Source organism: Triticum dicoccoides, chromosome 4A (genome assembly GCF_002162155.2).
Source record: "Triticum dicoccoides isolate Atlit2015 ecotype Zavitan chromosome 4A, WEW_v2.0, whole genome shotgun sequence".
Classification (NCBI taxonomy): domain Eukaryota; kingdom Viridiplantae; phylum Streptophyta; class Magnoliopsida; order Poales; family Poaceae; genus Triticum; species Triticum dicoccoides.
The window spans coordinates 109,006,491-109,021,578 of NC_041386.1; positions in this window are offsets into that span (position 1 = coordinate 109,006,491).

Sequence of the window (15,088 nt, forward strand, 5' to 3'; positions counted from 1 at the left end):
TTGATAAAGAAAATAAGATGAGAGAGAGGGAGAGAGCCTAGCTGGGCCTCTCAGCAGCCATTCGTGACCTTCTAAGGCCCAGCCGGCGCCCTCCACACTGGGCCTCCAAGGCCCACTCTTTGCTAACCCTAGCCGCAGGTAAGGCCTCTGCTCGATCCCATCGGCTCCTCCTCGTTTCCTTTCTGCTGCCACCAACCACGCACGCGCTCGCAACCCTCTCCTCGACCTCCCTCTCGATCTCCCTCCAGCGCACGCCCCGTGCTCAATCCCTCATGCCTCGATGCGCCGCTAGAGAGGAAGAGATAGCAGCGCCGCTCCTCCCTCTTCTTCCCCAGCTCCGGTCAACACCGGACCCCGTCCTCGCCAACCCCGTTCTCGCGCCGCTGCAGCCCCATCTTGCTCCCTCTTGCCGCGAGATCCACCTCCCATGGCTGCCGCCGCCGTCCTGCCTACCCCACTGGAGCGCCCCTCCGCCTCGGGTCTCCTCCGCCCGGTTCCTCTCACGTCGCCACCCGCAGGTTCCGGCCTTGTCTCGAGTGCCCCCGCGCCCCTATATCGAGCCGCCAGGGCCATGGGTCACCGGATGCCGCCTCCTTTGCTTCGAGCTGCCTCCTGCGCCTCGATCTCCTTCAAGACTGGTCGGGTCCATCTTCCTGCACCCTTTCCCCGTCTCCGGCATCGCGCTAGACCTCCCTCACGCCTCGCTAGCTACTACTGCGCCGCCGTGTTCCTACTTCAAGCAGGCAGAGGGTCGATCCACCACCAGCGCTCGCCTCTGCCATGGACCTCCCCAGCGAGGCCCATTTGCGTCATCCGCCCCGGCCTCCTGCACTTGTGCCGGACCACGACGCACCGCTGTCATCATGCACCTCCAATTTTCATTGCTTTTGACGCCAAGTCCAACGACCACTGAACAGGGAACAACGCCAAGTACCACGACAGACCGCCAAGTACCCCTTCAAATCCTTCAAGACCGTCAAGTGAACGACTACCATCGCTCCAAGATCCGAACGGCTACGACGACATGAACATCTACGGAACGTTTACCACTACACGATGAACCGCCAAGGCGGCTACAACCCTTGTACCACTACTATCGCCAAGTACCACGACGACCGAAGCATAATACCTCTACATTTGCCATGTACATCGACCGTCACCGAAGACCCGTGTAGCACTAACGCCAAGTTCCCCTACCGTCCCCTCGGAAACATCAAATGCGTCAAGTCCTTCTCCGAGACGTGTACCACTACTTCCTCTACCGTCGCGAGAATGCCTACTTCCATTACGAACTTGAACTGTCCCGCTTGTACGCTTCGAAGGTATAACCTCAAGACGACGTACGTGAATGAATGCTTGCGATGTTTGAGATGCTCGTGTCTGCACCATGTCCTTTATCACTCATTTCCTTGCCGCCAACTCGTGGGACACCCGGAATCCAGGAGCGCCCCACCATCTTTTGCACGCATCCGCACACTTCTCCTTTGCATCGGTATCTCAATCGAGTTACCGGAACCGGAACATTGCCGTGGCACCGTCTTTGTTACCGTTGCTGTTGCACCCCTTTCCTTTCCACCACGGTGACAAATGCTTCATAATGCTCTTGTCAACTTTTAATAAAAATTGCATAAACTTGTTCATGTCATCCACATCATGATAACAACAATTAAAATGTTTAAATTGTTGTTGCAATAAATTACTAATGCATATAGGGATTTACCGGGTTTGTTGTTTGTTATATCCGGCCCCATTTAAATTGTTTAGATGGTATAGTTTTGTTATGCCTAACCTCTTGTCATGTTTAACAACATTTAATATTGTTGGGTACCTAAACGAGAGTGAACTAAATAAGTCTCGTGGTGTTTCGTTAATATGCAACTCGTTGCATATTGAGCTCCACTTAACTTGTAGTTTTGCTTGTGCACTTTGCCATGCCATGCTTCATTAAACCGGACATGTATCATACTTGTTTGTGCATCATGCCATGCTTATGTGATGGTTGTTTACTATGTTGTTTGCTCCTTTCCGGTGTTGCTTCTTCGGGTTGGTTCCGATAACGTTGCATTTGTGAGGATTCGTTCGTCTACGTCTGTTTTTCTTCTTCATGGAATCGTTGTTCTTCCTTGCGGGATTTCGGGCAAGATGACCATACCCTCAAAATCACTTCTATCTTTGCTTGCTAGATGCTCGCTCTTTTTCTTTGCCTATGCTGCGATACCTACCACTTGCTTATCATGCCTCCCATATTGTTGAACCAAGACTCTAACCCACCTTGTCCTAGCAAACCGTTGTTTGGCTATGTTACCGCTTTGGTCAGCCCCTCTTATAGCGTTATTAGTTGCAGGTGAAGATGTAGTTTGTTCCTTGTTGGAACATGGAGATGTTGTTACTTGTTGGAACATGTTTACTTGTTGGGATATCACAATATATCTTATTTAATTAATGCATCTATATACTTGGTAAAGGGTGGAAGGCTCGGCCTTATGCTTGGTGTATTGTTCCACTCTTGCCGCCCTAGTTTCCATCATATCGGTGTTATGTTCCCGGATTTTGCGTTCCTTACGCGGTTGGGTAATAATGAGAACCCCTTGACAGTACGCCTTGAATAAAACTCCTCCAGCAATGCCCAACCTTGGTTTTACCATTCGCCACCTAGCCTTTTCTTTCCCTTGGGTTCTGCAAACTCAAGGTTCATCATTATTTTAACCCCCCCCCCTGGGCCAGTGCTCCTGAGTGTTGGTCCAAACTGTCAGCCGTCGGTGGCCACCCGGGGAAACTCTAGGCTGGCCTACCGGAAGTTTGGACAGTCTGAGTATGCCCTGAGAACGAGATATGTGCAGCTCCTATCGGGATTTGTCGGCACATTCGGGCAGTGTTGCTGGACTTGTTTTACCATTGTCGAGATGTCTTGTAACCTGGATGTCGAGTCTGATCGGAGAAGGAATATCCTTCGTTGACCGTGAGAGCTTGTGATGGGCTAAGTTGGGACACCCCTGCAGGGATTTGAGCTTTCGAAAGCCGTGCCCGCGGTTATGGGTAGATGGGAATTTGTTAATGTCCGATTGTAGAAAACCTGAAGTTGACCTTAATTAAAATACATCAACCGCGTGTGTAACCGTGATGGTCTCTTTCCGGCAGAGTCCGGGAAGTGAACACGGTGTTGGAGTTATGCTTGATGTAGGTTGTTCTAGGATCACTTCTTGATCATAGTTTCTCGATCGTGCTTTGCCTTCTCTTCTCGCTCTCTTTTGCGAATAGGTTAGCCACCATATATGCTAGTCGCTTGCTGCAACTCCACCTCATACCTTTTACCCTTCATATAAGCTTAAATAGTCTTGATCGCGAGGGTGTGAGATTGCTGAGTCCTCGTGACTCATAGATACTTCCAAAACCAGCTTGCAGGTGCCGATGATATCGTGCAGATGATGCAACCAAGCTCAAGGAGGAGCTCGATGAAGATCTTGTCCTTTGTGTTGTTTCGTTCTAGTTGATCAGTAGTGGAGCCCAGTTGGGGTCGATCGAGGATCTGTGTAGCATTTGGGGTAGTCTTCTTTTATTTTGGGTTTCATAGTCGGACCTTGTTTGTATGTGGTTGATGTAATGCTTTATTCATGTATTTGTGTGAAGTGGCGATTGTAAGCCAACTATGTATCTCTTTACCTTATGTATTACATGGGTTGTGTGAAGATTACCTCACTTGCGACATTGCTTTCAATGCGGTTATACCTCTAAGTCATGCTTCGACATGTAGGAGATATAGCCGCATCGAGGTCGTTACAAGTTGGTAATCAGAGCCTTCCTTGACCTTAGGAGCCCCCTGCTTGATCGAATCGCTGGCGTATTTGAGTCTAGAAAAAAAATTTGAGTCATTTAGGAATTATATATATCGGAGAGTTTAGGAATTATGTTTACTCCCCAGTCCCTTCATCGCCCTCGTAAGGCATCCTGACATAGAGTTTTGACTCTCCTCTTCTCAAATTTCACTAAAAAAATTAGGATCACGTGGGTATCTTGGAATCATTCCGATCGATTTGTGACGAGAACATTGTTCTTGGTGCCTCTTGTCATTTAGGGGTTGTGGCAGTGTCCCGGGGAGTTGAGCTCCGAGGTGTTGTCGTCACAATTTTATCGTTGCAGTTCTGGAATACCTGAGTTTAGTTTCACCGACATCGAAAATCTCTTTTATGCAGTTGTTGGTGAGATAACCTCGACGCCACCCAGTACTAGGGCGGGAGTTCGGGAGTATTGACATAACTCGTATAACGGATACTTTTCGAAGGTTGAGGTAGATGATTTCCAAAGGTTTCTTTGTTATGTGTTGAAGGATGGATACAGCTGGATGTAGGATTTGCTAGTTTTAGGTGAGATATTATGCTTCCCCTGTATCCCCAACACCTGATTGCATAACTGGGAAAGTTTTGGGAGTTTATAAGTGGGAATTCAAGTAGCTCTTAGGATATTTTTTCCGACAGATGTATGATATGAAATTGGGGTTCGACATCTAGTGGTCCGCCTATCCACGGTTGGTTTTAAGTGGTCTCGTTGTGTCTTAAAGAGTCCTTGGCTATTTCGACTCGGGGACGCTTCGTATGTCATGTGCACTACCTTGTACATGATGGTGCTGTATGATCGAGCCCGTGTAGGCCCCACCACGAAAACTTTGGACGAAATCTCTATCATATGTTTGTTCCGGCTTATTCTGCAAGTCAACCCTTTGTTTTTGTTTTGAGTTGTTGTATTCGAGTTGCTTCGAAGTCAAATGTTGATTCCATACCTTTCCTAAGTGGTGCTCTCACATTTCTATGCGAATACTAATCCTTCATGATAATCGAGTGCGTCATATCACTCCTTTCAACCGGCGTGTTTCTCTTCAAGTGAATCCGAGCGTTTTCAACATCCGCAAGATCAATTATCAGTTCTTTTCAACGGTGGTCATCTCATCCACCCCAAGTTTGCCTTTGTTTTCCCGCCCACCCACCCTTTTCTCGAAGGACTCAGATTTCTTATTCAAGTGTCATTTTATTGTTGTGCAGCCTCACCATTCCTTTTCCGTCAATGTTCTTATCTGGTGGTTTTCATGAAGATTCTTATGGAGCTTCAAGTTTATCATTCCTTGTTCTTTTACCTTCTCTGGTGGATTCAACTCAAGCCTTCGGTGTTTGATCATATCCTTTTCCTTATTTCAAACACCTTCTCTTGCCGGTGCACCTCATAATAATTCACTTCTTGCTATTCATTCGGAAGGCTCGTCTTTCCATTCAAGTTCCGTTCAAACATATTTCGAGGATGTTATCTCATTCTAACCATTTAATTCAACCGGTGTTTTCTCTTTTAAATAGTTCAACGGTGTATCTTTTCAGTGGGCCCTAACCCATAGGTCTTTTCCAGAATCTTACCTGGCTCTTCTTATTTTCCTGGAGTTACTCTCAAATTATTTTTTTTCAAGTTTGACGTAAGAATGAGTTATCATCAGTCAAATGCCTTTCTCTAAGATCTCTCAAATTCTTTTCATCGTTGGCTCAACCTATTCGTTTTGATTCTTCTGGAGTGTCTAAATGATTCATGGTGTTGTTTCTCATCGTTATTCTCAAATTTTGAAGACCGAAGAAGAGTTTTCCTCAAAATCGTATCCGTTCTCTCAAAGATTCGTGGTTCTAGTTCGAGGCCATCCTCTCATAATTGTTTGATTGTGAGAATTCTTTTCACCTATCCGGAGCAATTCAAGAGTCTTCTCAGTTTGATTATCCAGAGTCCATCAATTCAGGTGTATTCATTCTCAGCTTTCAGTTGTCATTCGCCAATTTTACCGGTGCATCATTCAAATATTCTCTATTCAGTTTGTGATCCCTTCGTTCTCACGTATCTAGTTTGTCTCAAGCACCTTCGTTCATTTGCTAATTCTTACCGGTGATTCACCCCAACTTCGATCATTTTCAATTCTTACGGTGGTCCGTTCAAGAGTTCTCTTCCTTGGTCACCATATCAATTTATTTGTTGTTTCAACCCTTCCGGTGGTTCGTTCAATACCTGCTCAAGTTTGCTCCATATCTATCTTAATCCTTTCTACGAGAATAAGTAGTATGACAAATCCATTGCTTGTCATCAATCTAAATTGGTGAAGGATACGCATACCATAATTCTTATTCTTGTTTCATCCAAGCATTCTAATTTCTTCTTTTCGGAGTGGTTCATCATATCACATTCTCGGCTTGAGATGCTTTATTCCTTTCTTTTCCCGGAGTTCCAAGCTCTTTCAAGTATGCCACCATGAAGATTCATCTAAATCATCGCAAGGTTTCACCTTGTGTTTTCAACTTCTCCCTTCTGTTTGATCTTCCTTTTGTTTTCCGGAGGTCTTGATGGAGGATCAACATGATGGTTCATCAAAGATTTAATTCCTTCTCGAAGGGTTCATCAACATTCTTTTCAGAGGAGCTCAAGCATTCTTCATCTTGCAATCCGGAGTACAATTCTTTCTACCTTATCATTGGAGGTGGTATTATGTCATTCTTGATAATTCGAGTTCATGTTTCATGATTCACATGTTATTAAGAATGAGGTATTTTAAATCCACCAACCAACTAGTTGGAGCTATCTTGTGTCATGTTTCACCTAAAGCCTTCCCTAAGGATTGTTGCTATCTATGGTGCTTATAAATGACCCAAGTTCTTCTTTTACCCTCCCGGTGAAATATTTTCTCGTCTCCTTGTTCATATCAATCCAATTCTTTTTCCCGTGAGTGGTAGGTTGTCACCTCATAATTTGAGATGTATTCCATAAGACCATATCAAGATTATTCTTTCCGTTGTTGGTTTTCCAACAACTACATTCTAGCATTTGTTGTAAGCGCATTCTACCAAGATCTTGTTTTCTCCTCCGTTCATTCCATTCCATCCTCTCATTTCTTCCGGAGGCTTCGTGATGTTGCTCTCTTCAACCCATCTTCTTGTTTTGTCAAGATCATTTTCTTTCCTTTGCTTATCCATTTAACCGGAGCGTTGTGTCCTCTGCTCAAGTTCTTTTCGCCTTATCAAGCCTTGCATCTCTTTTCAACCGGAGTGATTTCTGAGATCTTTCTTACCCCTTGTTCCATTCATTCAATAGTTCCGGAGGCAGTATGTTGTGATTTCGTCAAGTATCTCCTCATCTTACCAAGTTCTTATTCAACTCCTTTTTCTTTTCAATCGGAGTGCTGCCCGAAGTTGTTCTTCCTTGTTCCTCTTTTCTACCGGAGTGTTTTCAACTCCGTTCATCTTTGTTGTATTCTTTTCTCAAAATGGTGTAACCTCTCAAGGTTCTTTGGTTTCGCTTGTTTGTCAAAGAAGCAACTTAGTTTTACCTCTTCTCTTTTCTCTTCTGTTTTCCCTCCGGTGCCATCCTAGATCTCGGGACGAGATCCTCTCGTAGTGGTGCAGTGTTGTGACGCCCCAAGACCGGAGCTTCAAATGCCTTCCAGGGTTTCCGGGTTTCGTCATGTGTTTTGTTTGGTTCTTTGCATTCATCATTGCATCATGTGCATTGCATCATGTCATCTTGCCATCATGTCATTTCTTTTCTTAACTAAACTAAATAAATGGCATGGACCTTTGATCCATTTAAACCGAGGGAATTCACCTGGTGACTTCTCTTTATAACATACCCTCCCGGTAGTAGGGAGCTATATTAAATATTCCATTTGTTGGAATTCACCGGAACACACTTGCAAATATAACCCCATGCCTTCTCTGCTTCGAGTTGATCTCCAAACCTTGCCCAATATTTCTTTTCCCTTTTACCGAGGTTCCTCCAAAAATCCGAACATTTTTGGACCTTCCTTTTACCAAGTCCCAGTTCAAACCCATTTGAATTTATATCTTTCAATCTTGTCGTTTCTATTTTTATTGGGTCAAACTCATTTTTGTGAGTCCGGGAAATTTATCCGCGAGTCCAACTTTGTTACCTAACCCCCCCCCCCGTCTTTCTTTCTTTTTCTTCTCTTGTTTTTTGATAAAGAAAATAAGATGAGAGAGAGGGAGAGAGCCCAGCTGGGCCTCTCAGCAGCCATCCGTGACCTTCTAAGGCCCAGCCGGCGCCCTCCACACTGGGCCTCCAAGGCCCACTCTTTGCTAACCCTAGCCACAGGTAAGGCCTCTGCTCGATCCCATCGGCTCCTCCTCGTTCCCTTTCCGCCGCCACCAACCACACACGCGCTCGCAGCCCTCTACTCGACCTCCCTCTCAATCTCCCTCCAGCGCACGCCCCGTGCTCAATCCCTCATGCCTCGATGCGCCGCTAGAGAGGAAGAGATAGCAGCGCCGCTCCTCCCTCTTCTTCCCCTGCTCCGGTCAACACCGGACCCCGTCCTCGGCAACCCCGTTCTCGCGCCGCTGAAGCCCCATCTTGCTCCCTCCTGCCGCGAGCTCCACCTCCCATGGCTGCCACCGCTGTCCTGCCTACCCCACTAGAGCGCCCCGCCGCCTCGGGTCTCCTCCGCCCGGTTCCTCTCACGTCGCCACCCGCAGATTCCGGCCCTGCCTCGAGTGCCCCCGCGCCCCTACATCGAGCCGCCAGGGCCGTGGGTCGCCGGATGCCGCCTCCTTTGCTTCGAGCTGCCTCCTGTGCCTCGATCTCCTTCAAGACTGGCCGGGTCCATCTTCCTGCACCCGTTCCCCGTCTCTGGCGCCGCACTAGACCTCCCTCACGCCTCGCTAGCTACTGTTGTGCCGCCATGTTCCTGCTTCAAGCAGGCAGAGGGTCGATCCACCACCAGCGCTCGCCTCTGCCATGGACCTCCCCAGCGAGGCCCATCTGCGTCATCCGCCCCGGCCTCCTGCACTCGTGCCGGACCACGACACACCGCTGTCATCATGCACCTCCAATTGTCGTTGCTTTTGACGCCAAGTCCAATGACCACTGAACAAGGAACAATGCTAAGTACCACGACAGACCGCCAAGTACTCCTTCAAATCCTTCAAGACCGTCAAGTGAACGATTACCATCGCTCCAAGATCCGAACGGCTACGACGACATGAACATCTACGTAACGTTTATGACTACACGATGAACCACCAAGGCCGGCTACAACCCTTGTACCACTACTATCGCCAAGTACCACGATGACCGAAGCATAGTACCTCTACATTTGCCATGTACATCGACCGTCACCGAAGACCCGTGTAGCACTAATGCCAAGTTCCCCTACCGTCCCCTCGGAAAGATCGAATGCGTCAAGTCCTTCTCCGAGACGTGTACCACTACTTCCTCTACCGTTGTGAGAACGCCTACTTCCGCTATGAACTTGAACTCTCCCGCTTGTACGCTTCGAAGGTATAACCTCGAGACGATGTACGTGAATGAATGCTTGCGATGTTTTAGATGCTCGTGTCTGCACCGTGTCCTTTGTCACTCGTTTCCTTGCCGCCAACTCGTGGGACACCCGGAATCCGGGAGCGCCCCACCATCTTTTGGACGCATACGCACACTTCTCCTTTGCATCGGTATCTCAATCGAGTTACCGGAACCGGAACATTGCTGTGGCACCGTTTTCGTTACCGTTGCCGTTGCACCCCTTTCCTTTCCACCACGGTGGAAAATGCTTCATAATGCTCTTGTCAACTTTTAATAAAAATTGCATAAACTTGTTCATGTCATCCGCATCATGATAACAACAATTAAAATGTTCAAACTGTTGTTGCAATAAATTACTAATGCATATGGGGATTTACCGGGTTTGTTGTTTGTTATATCCGGCCCAATTTAAATTGTTCAGATGGTATAGTTTTGTTATGCCTCACCTCTTGCCATGTTTAACAACATTTAATATTGTTGGATACCTAAACGAGAGAGAACTAAATAAGTCCCGTGGTGTTTCGTCAATATGCAACTCGTTGCATATTGAGCTCCACTTAACTTGTAGTTTTGCTTATGCACTTTGCCATGCCATGCTTCATTAAACCGGACATGCATCATACTTGTTTGTGCATCATGCCATGCTTATGTGATGGTTGTTTACTATGTTGTTTGCTCCTTTCCGGTGTTGCTTCTTCGGGTTGGTTCCGATAACGTTGCGTTTGTGAGGATTTATTCGTCTACGTCCCTTTGTCTTCTTCATGGAATTGTTCTTCTTCCTTGCGGGATTTCAGGCAAGATGACCATACCCTCGAAATCACTTCTATCTTTTCTTGCTAGATGCTCGCTCTTTTGCTATGCCTATGTTGCGATACCTACCACTTGCTTATCATGCCTCCCATATTGTTGAACCAAGGCTCTAACCCACCTTGTCCTAGCAAACCGTTGTTTGGCTATGTTACCGCTTTGCTCAGCCCCTCTTATAGCGTTATTAGTTGCAGGTGAAGATGAAGTTTGTTCCTTATTGGAACATGGAGATGTTGTTCCTTGTTGGAACATGTTTACTTGTTGGGATATCACAATATCTCTTATTTAATTAATGCATCTATATACTTGGTAAAGGGTGGAAGGCTCGGCCTTATGCCTGGTGTTTTGTTCCACTCTTGCCGCCCTAGTTTCCTTCATATCGGTGTTATGTTCCTGGATTTTGCGTTCCTTACGCAGTTGGGTAATAATGGGAACCCCCTGACAGTTCGCCTTGAATAAAACTCCTCCAGCAATGCCCAACCTTGGTTTTACCATTCGCCACCTAGCCTTTTCTTTCCCTTGGGTTCTGCAGACTCAAGGGTCATCATTATTTTAACCCCCCCCGGGCCAGTGCTCCTCTGAGTGTTGGTCCAAACTGTCAGCCGCCGGTGGCCACCCGGGGCAACTCTGGGCTGGCCTACCGGAAGTTTGGACAATCTGAGTGTGCCCTGAGAACGAGATATGTGCAGCTCCTATCAGGATTTGTCGGCACATTCGGGCGGTGTTGCTGGACTTATTTTACCATTGTCGAGATGTCTTGTAACCTCGATGCCGAGTCTGATCGGAATGTCTTGAGAGAAGGAATATCCTTCGTTGACCGTGAGAGCTTGTGATGGGCTAAGTTGGGACACCCCTGCAGGGATTTGAACTTTTGAAAGCCGTGCCCGCGGTGTTGGGCAGATGGGAATTTGTTAATGTCCAGTTGTAGAAAACCTGAAGTTGACCTTAATTAAAATACATCAACCGCGTGTGTAACCGTGATGGTCTCTTTCCGGCGGAGTCCGGGAAGTGAACACGGTGTTGGAGTTATGCTTGACGTAGGTTGTTCTAGGAACACTTCTTGATCATAGTTTCTCGATCCTGCTTTGCCTTCTCTTCTCGCTCTCTTTTGCGAATAGGTTAGCCACCATATATGCTAGTCGCTTGCTGCAACTCCACCTCATACCTTTTACCCTTCCTATACGCTTAAATAGTCTTGATCGCGAGGGTGTGAGATTGATGGGTCCTCGTGACTCACAGATACTTCCAAAACCAGCTTGCAGGTGCCGATGATATCGTGCAGATGATGCAACCAAGCTCAAGGAGGAGCTCGATGAAGATCTTGTCCTTTGTGTTGTTTCGTTCTAATTGATTAGTAGTGGATCCTAGTTGGGGTCGATCGGGGATCTGTGTAGCATTTGGGGTAGTCTTCTTTTATTTTGGGTTTCGTAGTCGGACCTTGTTTGTATCTAGTTGATGTAATGCTTTATTCATGTATTTGTGTGAAGTGGCGATTGTAAGCCAACTATGTATCTCTTTCCCTTATGTATTACATGGGTTGTGTGAAGATTACCTCACTTGCGACATTGCTTTCAATGCGGTTATACCTCTAAGTCGTGCTTCGACACGTAGGAGATATAGCCGCATCGAGGGCGTTACAGGCGCGAAGCCTTCAAACCACACGACCCGGAAATACCACTGGCTCATGTGGATATCCAAGGGCGAGGGGGTAGCGCCGCCTCTGGCCCCTCCGTAGCCGGCCGCTCGACCAGCAGTCGGGGCTATTCAAGACGAGTTCCCCGACGAGCAGGCCGTCTACGTCGTCTTTACAAGCCAACCAGAAGACCGGCATAGCCGATGCCGATAGCATCAAGAAGTCAATGCAGTTGCCTCCAATAATCCTGAGTTCATGCACTGGTCAGAAAGGCCTATCAGCTGGAGCCGGACTGATCACCCAGAGGTGATGTCGTCTCCCGGCTCTTACGCATTGGTTTTGGACGCCATCCTCGCAATAGAAAGGCGAGCTTCCCATTTCTCCCGCATGTTGATAGATGGCGGGAGCAGCATCAACATACTGTACCATGACACCATGGAGAAGCTGAGCATCAAGACGAGGCAGCTCATGCCTAGTCGGACTGTGTTCCATGGCATCGTACCCGGCCTGTCCTGCTCCCCAATCGGCAAGATCAAGGTAGATGTCCTCTTCGGGGACAAGGATCATTTCCGCCAAGAGGCAGTGTGGTTTGAGGTAGTGGAACTGGAGAGCCCTTACCACGCGTTGCTTGGCCGACCTGCTCTGGCCAAGTTCATGGTTGTACCTCACTATGCCTACCTCAAGATGAAGATACCGAGTTCCAAGGGCATCATCACCATAGCTGGAGACTACAAGAAATCCTCCGAGTGTGCGACAACTAGTAGTCGGCTGGCCGAGTCCCTCGTGATTGTCAAAGCGAAGAAGATACTGGATCGAGTCATGGCCATGGTCGGCAAGCAGCTGGCCCTGTCCCCCGACCCCAAGGAGTGTGATGCCCAAGGTTCTTTCCAGCCGGCCAAAGAAACAAAGAAGATACCTCTGGACCCGGAGCACCCAGAAAGGTTTGCCACCATCGGGGCAAACCTGGACAGCAAATAGGAAGGCGAGCTCGTCGATTTCCTCCGTGAGAATCAGGACATCTTCGCATGGTCCCCCAAGGACATGCCGGGTGTTCCAAAGGAATTCGCCGAGCACAAGCTACACGTCCGAGAAGGTGCAAAACCAGTCAAACAGCCCCTCCGCCGACTATCGGAAGAGAAGAGAAGGATTGTAGGAGAAGAGATAGCCCGGCTTCTGGCAGCCGGCTTCATTATGGAAGTTTTCTTTCCAGAGTGGCTCGCCAACCCGGTCCTCGTGCTGAAGAAAAATAACAAGTGGCGCATGTGTATAGACTACACTAGCCTCAACAAGGCCTGCCCCAAAGATCCCTTCGCCTTGCCAAGGATTGATCAAGTAATAGACTCCACAGCCGGATGCGAGCTGTTGAGCTTCTTGGATGCTTACTCAGGCTACCACCAGATAAAGTTGGATCCAGCTGACCGCCTGAAGACCGCCTTCATCACACCATTCGGAGCTTTCTGCTACCTGACTATGACATTCGGCTTGAGAAATGCCGGTGCCACTTTTCAGCGTTGCATGCAGAAATGCCTCCTCAAGCAGCTCGGCGGAAATACCCACGTCTATGTAGACGATATTGTGGTGAAGACGGCGAAGCGCGGCACCTTGCTGGAAGACCTCAGAGAGACATTTGAAAACTTGCGTCGGTTTCAGATCAAGCTCAACCTTGAGAAATGCGTGTTCGGACTACCACCTGGCCAGCTTCTAGGCTTCCTGGTCTCCGAACGCGGCATCGAATGCAACCCGATGAAGATCAAGGCCATAGAGAGAATGAAGATTCCCACCAAGCTATGAAACGTCCAGAAGTTCACCGGATGCCTGGCTTCCCTAAACCGCTTCATCAGCCAGCTCGGAGAGAAAGCTCTCCTCCTCTACCGACTCATGAGGAAGTCCACTCACTTCGAGTGGAATGACCAAGCAGACCAAGCTTTCCACGAGCTAAAGAAGATGCTGACCACGCCGCCTGTCTTGGCGGTACCGACTGGGAAAGAGCCCATGCTCCTTTACATTGCCGCCACTAGCCGGGTGGTCAGCACAGTTATCGTGGTCCAGCGCCCAGAAGAAGGCCGAGCTCAGCTAGTCCAGAGGCCAGTGTACTATTTAAGCGAAGTATTATCCGCCTCGAAGCAGAACTACCCATACTACCAGAAGATGTGCTACGGTGTGTACTTCTCCACCAAGAAGCTCAAGCCCTACTTTCAAGAGCACCCCATCACGGTCGTATGTACCGCCCCGCTCGCCGAGATCATAGGTAGCCGGGATGCATCCGGCCGGGTGGCAAAATGGGCCATTGAGCTAGCTCCCTACATGATCTTCTACCAACCTCGCACCACCATCAAGTCCCAAGCACTGGCCGACTTCCTCGTCGACTGGGCCAAAACCCAATACCTGCCACCGGCCCCCGACTCCACTCATTGGCGGATGCACTTCGATGGGTCCAATATGCACACCGGCTTGGGAGCTGGCATCATCCTCACCTCTCCCAAGGGCGACAAGCTCAAGTACACATTGCAAATTCATTTTGTCGCCTCCAACAATGTGGCCGAGTACGAGGCGCTCATGCACGGACTCCGGCTAGCCAAAGGGCTCGGCATCCGCCGGATCCTGTGCTATGGCGACTCGGATTTGGTGGTCCAGCAGTCATCTGGCGACTGGGACGCCAAGGACGTGAACATGGCGAGCTACCGCTTCCTCGTTCAACAAATCAGTGGATATTTTGAAGGATGCTAGTTCCTTCATGTACCACAGGCCGACAACGTGTGAGCAGATGCCCTGGCACGAATAGGCTCCACCCGGCAAGCTATACCAGCCGGCATTTCTCTCCACCGCCTCCTCAAGCCGTCTATAAAGCTGTCTCCAGAATCTGATTCCATCTTCATGCCGCCTGACCCCGACGCAGTCGGATCCAACTTGGGGAACCAAGCAGGAGGCTCGGGGACTTCGACAGGCGGCCCGGGGACTACCATAGTCGCACCCGGTCCGGGAACTTCAGAACTCGGCCCGGGGGCTACTGCAGCCGGCCCGGGGACTGCATCGACACAACAGGCGGTGGCCGACTCCAACTCTTCACCACCCAGCCTACCCGCCCTGGTCACAGTAGCAGTTTTGATAGTAGAAGAAGTCACAGCTCCATCATGGGCCTAGCCCATCCTCAACTTCTTAGTAAACAGAGAGTAGCCAACTGACGAGATCTCGGCAAGACAAGTCCAACGCCGAGCCGGAGCATACACAATAGTAAACCGAGAGCTTGTTAGGCGCGGCGTCACTGGAGTCTTCCAGCACTGCGTCGAGCCAGAGAAGGGCATAGCAATCCTCAAGGACATC